This window comes from Streptopelia decaocto (genome assembly GCF_964273445.1).
Source record: "Streptopelia decaocto genome assembly, chromosome: 1".
Classification (NCBI taxonomy): domain Eukaryota; kingdom Metazoa; phylum Chordata; class Aves; order Columbiformes; family Columbidae; genus Streptopelia; species Streptopelia decaocto.
This window is the reverse complement of record NC_138663.1, coordinates 89,917,104-89,932,258: the sequence shown is the minus strand read 5'-3', so window position 1 is coordinate 89,932,258 and position 15,155 is coordinate 89,917,104.

Here is a 15,155-nt window from a genome sequence, read left to right as displayed (position 1 = left end):
TGAATCAACAGCTGTTTTCAGCACCTGAACCATCTTGTGTTCCAGAACTGAGTGGTATTGTGTAGAGTTGTCCCATCCCAACAGATGGGATGAGGGATGAGTTAACTCTAGATGTGACACGTGCCCTGACTCAACAGATGAGACCAGTTGTGAGTTAACTCTGGGTTAATTCTGCGCGGTTACGTGAAGTGAATGACAGACAATCATCTCCGGGGTCCAATTCAATTGTGAGTTTTACTAAAATTACTTGTTGGAATATTGTTTACAGTGAATGGTGACTTGGCAAAAGTATAACAGAACTTATCAACACATTAACAGCAAAAATCCTACTACGAGCAGTATATTGGCAACCATAAGTAGCTATAATATGAAATTTAACCAGAAATCAACAGCAGAGCTTAAAGATGGTGTTATCCTTAGATGCTCAAAAGGGAAAGAGAGACAGAGAGTGGTAGAGAGGGAAGGAAAACTAAGGTATAAGGGAGAGAGAAAGAGAGTAATATATATACTGAAGGAGAGACAAAGAAATGGGGGTATAGAAAAAAAAAAATGAGAGAAGGAAAGAGCAGAGATAAAGGAAGAAAGAGAAGAGTGAGGGATCCAGTCTCTTACGGCCCCAGAGTGTGGATGACAGGACTTGTACAATGATGTATGGCCTCAGTGTTCCACGGCGAGGATGCTGGGGTCAGGAGTGCAGTGTCCTCTGATGTCTGGTTCAGAGTGAGGGTCCTCAGGGTGCTGGATTCCCTGGGTGAGGCCGAGCTGGTATTCCCTTTGGTGAGACTGGTAGGCCCCTAACCGGTGCTGTTTAGGTGAGCTTTTTACAGCTCCCAGAGTAGAGGAAAGTCTTGGGGGGGAAAGTGGTGATTGCAAAAGAGGGACAAGTCTGGACAAGTCGTGGGCCATGTTGAGGGGTCTCCACTTTGCCCATTGTGTCATGTAGAAAATTAAGGGGGAAGGGATGATTGCAAGAGATCAACAAGTCTCAACAAGTCCCGGGCCATGTCAAAGGGTCTCAACTTTTCCCCTGTTTGCTGAGCTGGGCATATCAGGAGATGGGGCTATCCAGCACATCCTCCATCTCTGGTCGGTCAGCCGGTCAGCCGGCCTGATCTGTGGCTCGTTAGCTCGTCGTTGATATGTAGATCGCAGTTCCCCCTGCTCTGAATGTGTCATCTCCTGGCTGAACTAGTTTTGCCACAATGTTTTCAGCCATGATCCTTATCAATACCCAACAAGAGTACCACCTCTTTCGGTTTGTTTTAAAGTCACTACCTGCTCCCTTGATTGGGTGCCCAGCTAGTTCACACTCAAAACCAACCTGTGGTTTAACGAGCTGTAAATTCCCAGGGTCTACAAAAGGATCTTTCAAACTCCCTTGAACATATAGTAGAATATAATGACAAAATCATATGTTCTCTACTAAAACTATGTGTCTTCTGTCATTACTGGGGTATTGTTATGTATGGAGTGGAGTTCAGTGGTGGTATACATATAAATACATGCATTCATGTCTATCTTAAAAAAGCAAAAGGTTGAATCTTTTAATCACATTATTCTTTTTTGTAACTACACATGTTAATTTTACTTCCTTGCACTATTGCAATATTTTTTCTCCTTTCCTCCAGGGATCTGTTTTCTGTCTCTCAAAATATTCAGAATACAAAGGAGGGGGAAGGAGCTGGGAGCTGGTGAGGTGAATAAGGAGCCTTCAGAAAATTAATTTCCTTTTCCGTTTAGTCTTTTATCCTGTGTGAAGAATCTCAGTGTTGTGCAGTAAAGCAACATTTGGGTCACAGATTGCTTTTTATTTTGTGGATTTCTGCAGTAAGAGAATTCTTACTGCGGGTATGCCTCATGCAGGGTGACTGCTGTAAAATTTGACTTTGCAAGCACTGTAGGCATTAAAAATATCTTTGGGGATTTTTATTTTTTTTTTCTTCTTAAGGTATATTGCTATTTGAACAAATTTGATCTGAGACTGCCCCGTGGAAACTTAAGTTCAGTTTTTATTTCATTTATCTGTTTTGTTGGCTTTTTCCTTCCTCTTCAGCATAAATAGCCCCTTCAAGATAAAAGCTAAATATAAACAAGCTCCAAATGTTATCTCTGGCTTATCCTTTAGATGAGCTTTTTTTGGTGTAATTAGAAAAAATCATAAAGCATAGGTGGAAAGAAATATGTGAGGAAAAGCAACACAGAGGATTCATATACGGAAAGGCTTACACAGCATTCTAACATAGTTGTGGACCTATGGTCAATAACAGTCTATTTTCAAAGATTCTGCCTGTCCTTTGAAGTTAACATCAGATCTTATTCCTCAATAGAATACAAAAAGGATAAAACAAAATGAGGAAATAGCCTCCCAGGTGTTGTTTTGATATCCCACTTGTGGGCATCTTCTTGGTAATACCGTTCAAATTAGATAGGAACAACACAAATCTATATGAACTTGATAAACGCTGCAATTATGGATTGATTTCTTCAGCAGGCCTTTTACACGTTGTTAATGGCTGTGGTCGAAAGAGGTTTACCTCACAATTTCTGGTCAACTGTAATTCATGCTCTGGCATTTCTTTGGAGTTGATTGACTCTTGCCTGTAATTATGGCTTACATCCTTCTTTTACACACCTGGTTTAATATGTGTCTGTGTGATCTCGTTACACAATGCAAGCAAGCTCAGAATCATAAATTCTTCCTTTACAGCAGTGTAGCCTCACCTGTATGTCCATAATTTGCTGAAAGTCTTTAAGTCTCATAGTGAGGCAGTTGCCCCTTTGTACAACATTTTGCAGAAAATGAATTCTGACTTCTGAAATTGTTTAACTATGTTAACTTAGTTCAGATATAGTAGCAGGAAATCTGAGAAAGATGGGACTATTGCATTATTATTCAGATTCATTTCACTGACTTTAACATCCTGAAAAAGTTCTGCATCTGACCTAAGCTAATCATATGAGGTTTTTCTATGGCAACACAAGATGACACTGAAAGTACTTCTCATCCTTTTTCAGCGGTGGAAGGATCCTAAATGAACAGTTTTCTCAGGATAAACCCCTCCTCATCTATCTTAGATAAGTATTTTGCAGAAAAATATTGATGGGGAGGAACTGGGAGACGACTGGATACAGAGAAGTGGGAGAAAGCTGATCAAACACTTATGGTGCAGTGTCCCTTCACTGACTCTTTCTGCGCATCGTGCTGAAGAGGGGTTTTCTACCAGCATAATGTTGTAAACATCTCAGGTCCCTTGAACTGGCAGGTTTGCTCCTAACCTCAGTCAGAAGGATTTGCTTTTTTGAGTGTTCAGAACTGGAAGATTTTGGCTCTCTAGCAGAAACTGGAGCATTGAGCACCTATCCACCATCTCTAATGTACCTCTGCCAAAAGTGAAGCTTGCAGAATCATTCGAAAACACAATTCAGAATAAGAGTTCACAACCCAAAAGGGATTCACACAAGGATAGTACAGATAACAACCTGCATCCTCTTCACAAGTGAAAGATAGCACCTTACAAAGGAAGCTAGGAGATTTTGAGTAAATGAGTGCTGGAAATTTCTGACTCCCAGTTTGTGCAGAACTGACCTTTTAAGAAGATAAAATTGGAGATTTTCAGTGCTTAAGAGTTCTCACCAGTTTCTTGTCATTTCAAGGAACCACAAACAGTGAAGCTGATCAATACTTTTGTATTTTGTAAGAGAATTACACAACGATAAGCTCAGTGTATATGTGCCTTTTAAGATCTGTTGCTTCTTTGAAAAGAAAATTGCAGATATACAAAATCTGAGACACAGCAAGTATCCTAAAAAAAAATAAAATACCAAGAGTAGAGAAGCATTTAGGAGCTTAGCTTCTGGGATACCAGAGAACAGAGGAACAAGTGAAACACTAGGAGCTCCAGAATTTATGGGTCATGCCTTTTTCACTTGATAGGATCCTTCTGAAGAAAATGTTACCAAAGAGGTACAGCATTCAGTATTCTGTATGCGGTACCATAACAACTGTAATTTCCATGACAGAAATTAATCAAAATACTGCGTGGGAACTGCAAAGAGCAGGAAGAAAGCCATTCAGGATGGAGGAATTAGATGAAACTGTAATGCACTTTACATCATTAGTTGTTAAACCTTTGTACTCATAAACTCATTACCTTGCTCTGCAGCAAAAACTTCTCAAAGCGCAACACAGATTTTGTATCTGTTTGGTAAGGATTTCACCTACTTGGTCAAGGGGATAGAAATGGAAATTTCTTCATCATGCGTACAGGATCCTTTCACCAAATAAAAAACAAACAACATAGTTAAGCTTTGACAAAAATAAGAAACAAGTTAGGTAAGGTTTGGTTTATTACTGTTTCCTATTACAGTTTGATCATCTGCTGGCTTGATACGGTTACGTGAGGAAGAGTCGTTGATTCAAATATTTATGGTTTAAATTATGAAAACAGATATAAACATTCATAATCTCTTTTCTTATTTACAAAGCAGGGTTTTGCCAAAGAGATGTGATGGTGCTATGTAAAATTTGGAAACTCTTAGTCAGATATTGATCCATGACTAGAAATTCTTTGAAATGCATTGATAAAACCCAATATTTTTCATTCCACTTTTAGTGTGTCTACCTTACACAATTCAGGTCAGAGTCTTTTAGGTATGATTTTATTTGTATTGGGATTACATTTGTACACAGTATGCTTGTTTCATCTTCGTAAATGACACAAAACATGTAACAATCCATCTTCTCAATTAAAGGTGAGAATATGACCTTGCCAGATATATCAGGATACCATAGCGTAGAGAAAGAATATGAGATCAGGGAATACACGGGTGGCACATATAAGAGAACTGTTGTTACCTTATAGATATGTAACTTTTCTTATTTTGTGTGCCATTCAAATACATGTATTTTAGTGGGTCTAACAGCAACTCCCCTGAAGATCAGTATTTAATACCTTATTAATAAAAGACTGAAATACAGTTCTGTCCAAAGCATCATCCAGGTTTGATGTCTCTACAATGAAAGGATGTTTGGTAAAATATGTATTGATTTCCTTGCAACAAACGTGTAATTGTCTGAAGTGATAATTCTTTATCAGGAAGCTACTGGAAAACTGCTTGGTTCCCTTTCTGAGATGTCGGTTCAATACCATCCATCTTATAGCAGGGCTTGGAACAGCCAAGACCTGACGTTGTAATGCATTGACCCTTCATTCTCCCAGCGATTGCTGCAAACAAATTGCAGGAGGTCTGATAGGTTTAGCTTGTTGTAGGTTAAAGATCAATGTTCAATGAACACACAAGGCAGGCAGACTAGATTCTCCTTTATTCCCGTTAAATTTGAAAAAGGATTGTCTGTAGGTGAATTGTTTGGCTTATGTGAGAATCTATAAGAAGGTGGAGCAGAACTCCAGATTTAGTTAAGAGACACTTCTGTCATGAAGGAACCTTTTCATCCTTTTTCTTTGTAAGATAAAATGAGCTCTGCATAGCAAACAGCAAATCACTTTCCAGTGGGCTAAATGAAGAGGAGAAGAGTTGAAAGGAGGTATTTCTGAGGAAATTAGACTCTTAAGAATGTCAGAGGGAAGAGAAGACTGTTAAGACAAACATAAGGAGTGGAGAACTCATTTGAAAAAATAACTTTTGGTGCGGTTTTTGTTTGTATGTTTGTTTGGATTTGTTTGTGTGTGTTTTGGTTTGAAGGTAGTCAAAACCAACCTGAATTTCTTTCTTTTACTAAGGTCTGTCAGCAAGCACTATTAGTGCTATCTGCCACTTGCCAGTACTCTCCATAGATCCTATGAACTGCATGTGTCTCAGGCTTGCATGAACCACTGTGTTCTACAACACTTCTTTTCTAGTGTGTTGTACAATTATCTCACAATACAGCTAGAAATTGCCTGCTTCATCTACAAAAAAAAAAGACTAAAAAAATCACAGGTCTAAGAGAGGAGAGGAACTTTCACTGGTATCTGAAGTATATTAATTGAACTGAATCCTCTGTACTACCTGCAGCTATGATTTACCTTTCCATCTTCATATGTCTTCTTTTCTTTCCCTTACACAATAACTGTCTTTCTCATTTTCAGTCCTCTGGGAAGTCACAAGCTTCACCTTCATTTTTCTTCTAAAACAATAGCTCCTGTTCATGCACGTGTCCCCATTTTGTCTCTGCTGTAATTTTTCTTACATTACTTTCTCATAAACCCTTTTGGATATATCTTGATCAGTTTTTGTTTCTAGCTCAGTTTTAAAACTAATGCAGCATTTGTAGCTCTAGTGAAGCAAAGCATATATTTCCCGTTAAACACTCCAATAATGCATTCCACTGATTCTCAAAAAGTAGGAAATTAAGTTCAATTTTTCTGCAGATTTTTTTTCAGATTTATGTTGAACAGAATTTGGTTCTCTAAGGGTAAAGAATAGCCCCGTGTTTTGGGTGATTTCACTTTACAAAATTTCCTCTCATTTCTAGCTATCTGATTTAGTACATCTTACACGCAATTGCAAAATGAGAAGAGTTGTTTGTTTTGGTTTGGTTTTCTACAGTTTCTTTTAATGACAGGTACATGAAAAATGTATAAAACTTACGGTCAGTTTGGGAAAAGAGAAGAGCTACGTTTTCTAACTATCATATTGGTGAGAGTTTCGAGATACACAGAACAGTTAGCCAGAAGCAAGAACATTATTACCAGGAGAAACTGAAAGAGAAAGATACAAATAAAAAGAGAGATGCTGGGATCTTAAGTAAATTATTCAGCTTGCCTTTAGGCCCCTGAAACAAAGCCTAGTGTTAATTCACAGACATTGCCCTGAAGTCAGTGAAACAAGTTTTGATCTACAGTCATCTTGATGATTTGAGAAACAGAGAGCAGTAATGCTATTTCAGCTGCCTTGCAGTCCATCAAACAGTTTCCAGCTTGCAGATTTATACCAAACAGAATTTTGTCCCCAAAGGGTATCTCATAACCCCATAGGGTTTAGGTTACAATGGTTTTCTTGATTCTAGCCACCTTCTATGATAGCTGTTGTATTTAGTTGTGGAGCTGGTTGGGAGGAGGATTCCACACATCTCAATGCACTCATGGTGTATCACATGTCTGTCTGAAAACCTCACAAATTTAAGTTATCGCCTTCAGTTTATTCAGGTTCAAGTGTAATGTTTTGTCAACAAATAGTTTGGTAATTAGCTGGCATTGTCTATCAAAAAACATTTGTTTGGTTGTTTTTTTAATAAATTGAGAAACTACTAACACTAGGTGAGAGCACTGGGGAAACTGCTTTTGTGGAAGCAGTCTGTTACAAGAATTTTTTTGTAGCAATCCAGCAGAGATCAAAATTGGAATACAGCTTTTGTACTCCATCCCAACACTTTTTTCAATCTTTTCCTTCTTCTGAGGCATATTTTTCTGGTTCTGACACTTTCTTTCTAGGTTGAGTAGCTTTCTTTATGGTGTCTGAAGATGAAGAGAAGATGAAGTATTGCACTAGCTGGGTGTGCTGTAACATGGTGATTTACACCTTCCTCTTCAAAGTGTTTCTCATATGCCAAGATCAGAGAGAGACTAGTTGAATTACTGACATCTAGTGAATTAATAGCTGCAGGATAGCAGATGGCTGTTCAAGCCACTCCATGTTTGTGCTTTAGAGATCTATAAATGCACATGGCTGTGCTCATCATTTATTGTAGATTGACCTTCCTACTCACTACACAGCAATATCAATGTATAAAATGCTCTGATAAGGGCCAATTTTACTCTTGGTGTGCCTCTTCAGTGCTTCATTAAAGTGAATTTGTTCTGGTAGGACAGTTTTTAAAAAAGACCCCACAGCAGGTGCCACCTTCTTTAAGACATTTCTCTTTGCTTGTGAACTCATACATCAAAATCAAATTAGTTTAACCAGTGTGTGAGCTGTGTAGGGTAACCTTTATGAGCCTGGTACAAAATTTTGAAATAGTTTTTTGAAGGCAGAACAACTCCTGCGCTGCTTTTCTGTCAAATACCTATGTACTAATCGTATAAAGAGGTCATACTGTATTCAGTCTGATGGAATAACGTGTACTCACCGTGTCAGTGTGTCACATAGATGAATCTGTTGATAAACAGCTCAGCTAAATGGCAAAGGGGTTAGTGTTATTGTATTGCCCACTCAGCACAAAATTATCTGGGTTCATTTTTTTACCAGACACCTTTTCTTACCTTTTAACAAACAAAATATTTCTGGGCATATAACTCCTCCTTTACTCGTAAACACTGCCTTATTTTCTGAGAAAGTTTCAAAACAAGGTCAATATTGTCACATGTCTGCAACAGAGTCAGACTTCTTCCCTCATCTTTTCCCTGGGCAGTGAAAATTCTTGCACACCATTCTGGCCCCCAGCAGCCTGGGCTGTCAAAGTGAAGCCTTCCATGAAAAAACACAAAAATCTTTGTCCTGCAGTGTGAAGATGACTGAAGTCTGTATTATTTTCAAAAGACCTTCTCAAAGCTGAGAATTTAATCTCAGGTGCCATTTTTCTCCTGCCAGTCTCTGTGGAATGGAACTTCAGAGTCTGACAAAGCCAAAGATTTGCTGGCTGATAGGTGCTAACTTCAGTTCAGCTTCTACTTTGAATTTTATTTTGCTCATATCTCTAGTCTGCTGATCTATGACTTTAGCTTGAGATATTTTTTCACTCCTTGGTCATTCCTCCTTTTCTATCAGGTGGCACAGAATGAAAGAGGATCTCCAGTTGTCTCTTCTTTCCTTACTTGTTGCTTGTCTTAAAAGATTAAGAGCAAGTGCCCATCTTCAAAACAAGATGACTTGTTAGAGTTGTAAGACCTTAAAAACAAAAGCTTCGTTTCGCCCTGTCCTATGATTTTTCTTAAAGCCCTTATCTCAGCATGATCATACGTTCAGCTGGTGAAAAACTGGGCCTTCAGTGGACAGAAGAATGCAATTTTAACTGCTCAAAACAAGGCTTCATTTACCTTCTCCTAATTGGAATTTACCATCTCTTTTTTCCAATTGGAAATTTCTGTCAGACCCAGGTCTTGCCCATTCATCTCAGTTGCTCTCAGTTCCCCCTAGACATCACCCTGCTTGCACTGACCTTGTCTATATTGCAGCACCCCTGTCACTATCATTTAGCAACAGCCTGTAGCATCGAGGTGAAAGGGGAAAGGTTGTAGTAGTGATCATATGTCTTCTTACAGAACAATACAAGCTAACTCAGAGAGATTCTTAGTGGCAAAGCCTGACTCAGGGCTTTTATTGACATGGCAATGTTCATTAAAGGGCTAATTTCTTCAGTGAAACTTTGGTGTATGTTTCCGGTCACAGAGCTTCAGGCCTGTCTGATCTCCTCATCTCCTGCTCTCCTTTTTCTTTCCCCTTCTTTTCCTCGCGTTATCCCCACCTGTTCCACAGAAGTGCTGGGGGTATTAAGAAGCCCACCTCTTACATGGTGAATGACCTTCACCTTTCTGACCTTCTCCTCTTTCTCCTTGTCACCATATTCATTTGTCCACATCTTTCTGTCTTCTATGTCCAGTCTGTGCTATGGTCTTCCTTTCCTACATATAGACTCTTTCTCTGCCCAGTCTTAGCCCAAACAGTTCTTGATATGAACATTTCTTCCTCCTCCTCCTAAGTTGCTGCTCAGTATGCCCTCATTCATGACACATTTAATATTGTGCCTCAAAGGATTTGTGTTGGTTGAGGCTCTATTTTTAGGCACATTAGCAGATAGCGGCCTTCTTCACAAGAAGCAGCTTTGCTTCTATTTTCATCTTTGACAAAGTAACTTCAATGATCTTGAGGATTCCAGTAATATCAGAGAAGGCTGCTTTCCAACCTCATGCAGTGCAGGTTCACTTAACTTTATGATTTTTTTTTTTTCCCTACTGTTTTTATTCTTCTTTCTCTTTTACAGTTTCTTCATTCCTCTTTAATCTTTTGCCCGGTGGAGCATTGTGTCATCATAATTGAAAAGATAAAGCATTCAAAATGTAGAAGTGTAGATATTGCTCTAAAAAGAAAATTATTGAAGGCTTATGAAACATGCAGATCTCCTGGTTTAATATTTTCTGCTTGTGCTCTTTGTAATTGCAACAGATTTTCCTACCAACAGAAAACTATTAAATATTATGAAAAACAGAAAAAAAAAGGCATTTTTAAGCATTCACAAACCTAGTTGATGAACTTTGGAAATAATTTCTGTAATGACAAGCATGTGTTTTACAAAAGAAAAATCTTTACCTATAAGATTTATCAATCTTATGTTACTGCAGCCATACAAAGCTCTGAAAGAGAGAAAATGATATTCTAACATTCTAAAAAAAATTACTCTAAGATATTAAATAGCTTTTTTATTTCCTGCAGTAGGCTAATGTGGATTAGAGAGAGAAACAGCTAATGGAGTAAGAAATCCTCTCTAGATACTAAAAGACAAGAGCACATTGTGTATTGTAAGGACTTATTTTGTGATTGCAAAATGTAATATTTTACTAGGGTTGTTTCTGACTTTCCTCTTGTATAAGTGCTTTTATTTGGAGTAGTAAACCAATGTTCTGATCACTTCTGCTGTTTTTATCTCTATTGTCTATGTTCTACTGATAGTTAAAACATCCTTCTGAGATAAATATTCCAAATTATATGTAAGTTTTTGAATGCTGATGCTGACCAAAGATATGCTTATAAATCTCATTAGCAGTTGAAACATCTTGATAATACTGTTTCTTGTTTTTTTTTTTTTTCTCTAAGTATTTCAAATACGATTAATCTCAATACATTTTGGAAGAAAAATAATGACTTTTCTTTTTTGGAAATGTTCTTCTTTTGGGAATGCAGAGTTTCTGAATCTTTAGCCCCTAAGCTTAGCGCATAGCTCTCACTTTCATACAGGTAAATGTCTATGAGGAACTTCCCAGGCTTTTAAAACTGAAGTTAGCAGAATGTGCATTTTCACAGGGCTAATTAATTCTTACATTTCCTCACACTGAAGAGCTATCAAGTAAAATTTTTCATAAATAGTATAATAGTGATACTGTTTTATATAAATATTATTAGATGTAACATACATAATGAACTTGATTATGACTGTAATAAGTAAATATACTTTTTTGATCATTTGTTGTTTTGTTGTTGCCATGTTCGCTGATTTCATAGTAAACTTAAAGTTCATGGTTAGCTGACAACAGAAATCCTATAGTAAGCCACTGGTTGATCACTCTAGTGGGATCCTTTGGTGGACAATTGCCAGGGACAATTGCCACAGCATTGGGAAATCTTACATTAACCTGCATAATGGCAAGTGCCTTTTACATGATAGAATTGCAAGAGCCTAATGTCCCAAGACATACAGCTTGAAAAGATTTTAAACCATGTACCGTGACCTGCTCCATCTGGGGAAGCAGACAAGGCATAATCATGTAAAGGGCACAGGAAGGTCTTTTCTTGGAAGAGCAGTGCTAGAGTGAATGTACCTGTCTCCCTTTTCTCTTTCTCTCAAAACATCCTGAGGTAGAGCAGGACATCCATGTCCTGAAATGCAAAGGCAAGCCCAGATTCTCCAGTGGCATAACCTGCATAATTCAGCAACTTTATTCTCATCTCATTTCTCCTAGAACCTGACACATAAATCTTTGCTTCAGTGTTGTTTGCATCATGTCTGTAGGCCACAAATACCATGTTTCTATCAGAGCACCTTTCTTATTTGAAAGTATATACACTTTCTTTCATATACATCCCTGTGTATTGTAGCAGATAGCAGTTATTAGACTTCTTCTGTGTACTTAATTTTTACTCCTCATACACAATTTAAAAGGCTATTTTTCTGTTAAACTCACAAAGTCAAATGTTCATTTTAGTAGAGAGTAATAAAGCCAACTTATACTAATTATTCTAACAGTGTATCACAGACTGGAACAGACTGCCTAGGGGGCTTGTGGAGTATCCTTCTCTGGAGACGTTCAAAACCTGCCTGGACACATTCCTGTGTAGCCTCATCTAGGTGTTCCTGCTTTGGCAGGGGGATTGGACTAGATGATCTTTTGAGGCCCCTTCCAATCTCAAACATTCTGTGATTCTGTGACTGCGTATTTTTCAACTGAATCATATCTGCCCTTTAGTTCACCTGAAGAGCTTCTTTCCTGTTAAAAACTTTTGCAATGTCTAAGTACTCATGGTTTATGATGAAGTTGCCTGTTAAGCTTAACTTTTATTCAAGTGCATTTTACTTCTTTCTATGGAACTGTTTTCCTATAAATAGAGCTTTGCAAGTCCGTCTACGTAACTTGTCTGGCATATTTTTTGAATGTTCCAATTTATGCTATAAATAGTTGGTTTTAAGGAAAAGGTCAGCAATAATTAAGCAGTCCTGAAATGTAATATTAAATAGAGAACATATAAACAGTGAACACACCCTTTAGATTAAGAGTTGTTTTGGGTGTATTACTAGTTAACAAACGGTAACCTGTGAAATACAAAGCACGACTCTTATGTCTCCCGTTAAGATTAATTACCTTTGCAGCATATTAATCACCTTTGCAGCATATTAATCACACAATTTTGGGAACAAAATCAGAAGGCATATTCCTGTGTGGTTCTCAGAAATCTCATCTGTTTAATGGAGTCATTTGGATAATGAAAATCAGTACAGGTAATTTAGCTAAAGTGCAATCTACAGGAAAGATTATCTAGCAATTTCTTTGTGCTTATCTCAGTTTTTTGTCTTATTTTTTTTCCTCACTAGCTATTTATAGACATAGCTCAGTAGTTTAAAAAGCTTCACTTCTGTAGCAAAAGAAATATCCCTTTGTCTTGATAAAACTATAGTAGACGGTTTGGATTCAAGGAAGTCCCCCAAAGGAAGTAGTTAAAAGGTGGTCCTACACAACAGCCCTGAAAAACCACCTTGTTTGACTTCCATTTCATTCAAAAACCCACAATTCTTGTCTTGACTGTACTTAGGTGAGATCCTGCCTTACATTACTTTTTTTTTTTCTTTTTTGGTAAGAGGAGAGTTTTCAGACCAACAAGTGATTATGTGTCTGCTATTGTTAACAAGTATGGAAGAAAGTAGTGTTGATGGGCTATTTGAGGCTGCACCCACAAGTGTAGAAAAGGCTGTAGCTGAAATTCCAGTCACCCAGATGGAATATAACAAGCAATGGAACCCTTCATACATGCCTTAGCTCTGATGGGCTCCAGAACGATTGTTGTTTGTTTTGTTAAATATATATATATACGTATATACATGTGTATTTCTAGTTGGTGAATTTTAATTGTGTCTTACTTTAAACATTTGACACTAAAGCTTGGTCTCGCTAGTGTTTGCAGATTTTCCTGTGGAGAGGTAGAAGATCCTTTAGGGGGTAGTTCAGATGTAAAGCCTCATTTGATGACCTGAACTGCTTTCCAGAAAAGCATTGCATTTCTACCTAGAGGGGATATAGGCCAGTCTGCCATTCTATTTTCATGTTAAAGTCTGTAGTGTAACTATCTGCCTTTGCATCTTATGCCTTCATTTCTAAGGAGAAGCCATCTATACTGATTGTATCCATAGATTTCAGCAGCATTGATCACAAGCTAAAATACATTTGATTTGCAAGAAATTCTCAGCAGTAAACTGTCCTTTTTCAGAGATAAACTCAGTAATGGGAGGTGCTGTGCATTTTTTTGCATCTAAAACAAACAAGCAAAAAATTAAAAGGCTACAGCAGAGAGTTCAGCTAAGTGAAATTATGTTCATTACTTGTGGAAATGTAGTTTTATAAAATTTGCCATTACTAAACAGAAGACTATGTCTGACTAGTATTAGTTGCTTTGAAAACCATGTGAAAACATTTTGCAAGAATTGGACATTAACTTTAAAATTAAATTGAAATGTGTGATTTGACTACTTGCCAAAAACCAAATGCATCAATAGTCTAATAATTAACATCTTAGAAATGTTTGTACTGAACATCCGTGACATTTAAATGAGATGATTGGAAAAGCCCCTGCTTCTTGAAATATGGCATATTGAAATAAATAACTTACGCTTTTTCTATGGATAAACAACATTTAATCCCATTCCTTGTATTCCTTAAACACGTGTTCATTAGAGCATAAGCAAAACAGCGCTGGGTGCGCGGGAGATTCACTCCACCCAACACGCACACCTTTAAACAATAAGAAGTGTGCTTAAATACAGTAAGGTATTACATATTCATAATGACCCCAGGAACGCCTATACATAATCATAACCTTTCCCCGCTTCTGATTAAAATGAGTCTCAGATAACCATTTCCATAGACCCTCCCCTGTTGCGCCTGCTCAGTGCCACTTGGTGAATTTGAGGAGGGGTCTTTGGATGAAGGCTCCTTCAGCTTCATCACAGTGAACTTTTTACCTTTGGCTCATTACGTTGAATTGACTGGGACCCAAGCGGCCAAGTTGAATGAAACCAGACTGGCGCCCCCTTTTGCTGTAAATCTTCGTTATCTTGTCTCCTCAAGTTTACAGCTAGGTGCAGTAAAACTTCTTATCTTGGCATTCAATGGGGTTCTGTTCTTAACATAAAGCTCTAAACTAAGCATTTATTGTGTGGCTAAGCCTTAAAGTGTTAGTTCGTTAGCAGGCACCCATTATATGTTTAGTTAACCCTTAAAATATTAGTTCCCTCTGTCAATATAACTTCATAAGCAAGTTTCATAACTTTTTACATAGAACTTAACCACCTTTTTCCAGGTTCAGAGCCCGTGCCTCATTTGGTTATATCTGTAAACATTAAACATCTTAGCACGAATCACAACTGCATTTTTCACAATATTAATAATTGAGAGATTAAAAAGCATTGAAGTTCATATAAAACACTATTCAGGCACACTTGGGTATTACATTACTAACTTCATCTTTCAAAATTAGTAAACACAGCTCATGAGGTAAAAATTTGAGGCAGTATATGCAAATCTGTTATTCCAGTTCAAAAATTCACATCTATTCAAGCTAATGGATCCATAAAAAGCTATTAGCTTGAGGCTTGTTCCTGTAATTCTGACTATTGGAACAGAAATATTTGTAGTCGTTTATTATTAAATATATTGTAAACAGCTGCATGTTTGCCTTTCCAAAGTGTAGAAATTGTTTACACTGCTGCAAGAAGAAAATTGCTGCACAGTACTTGC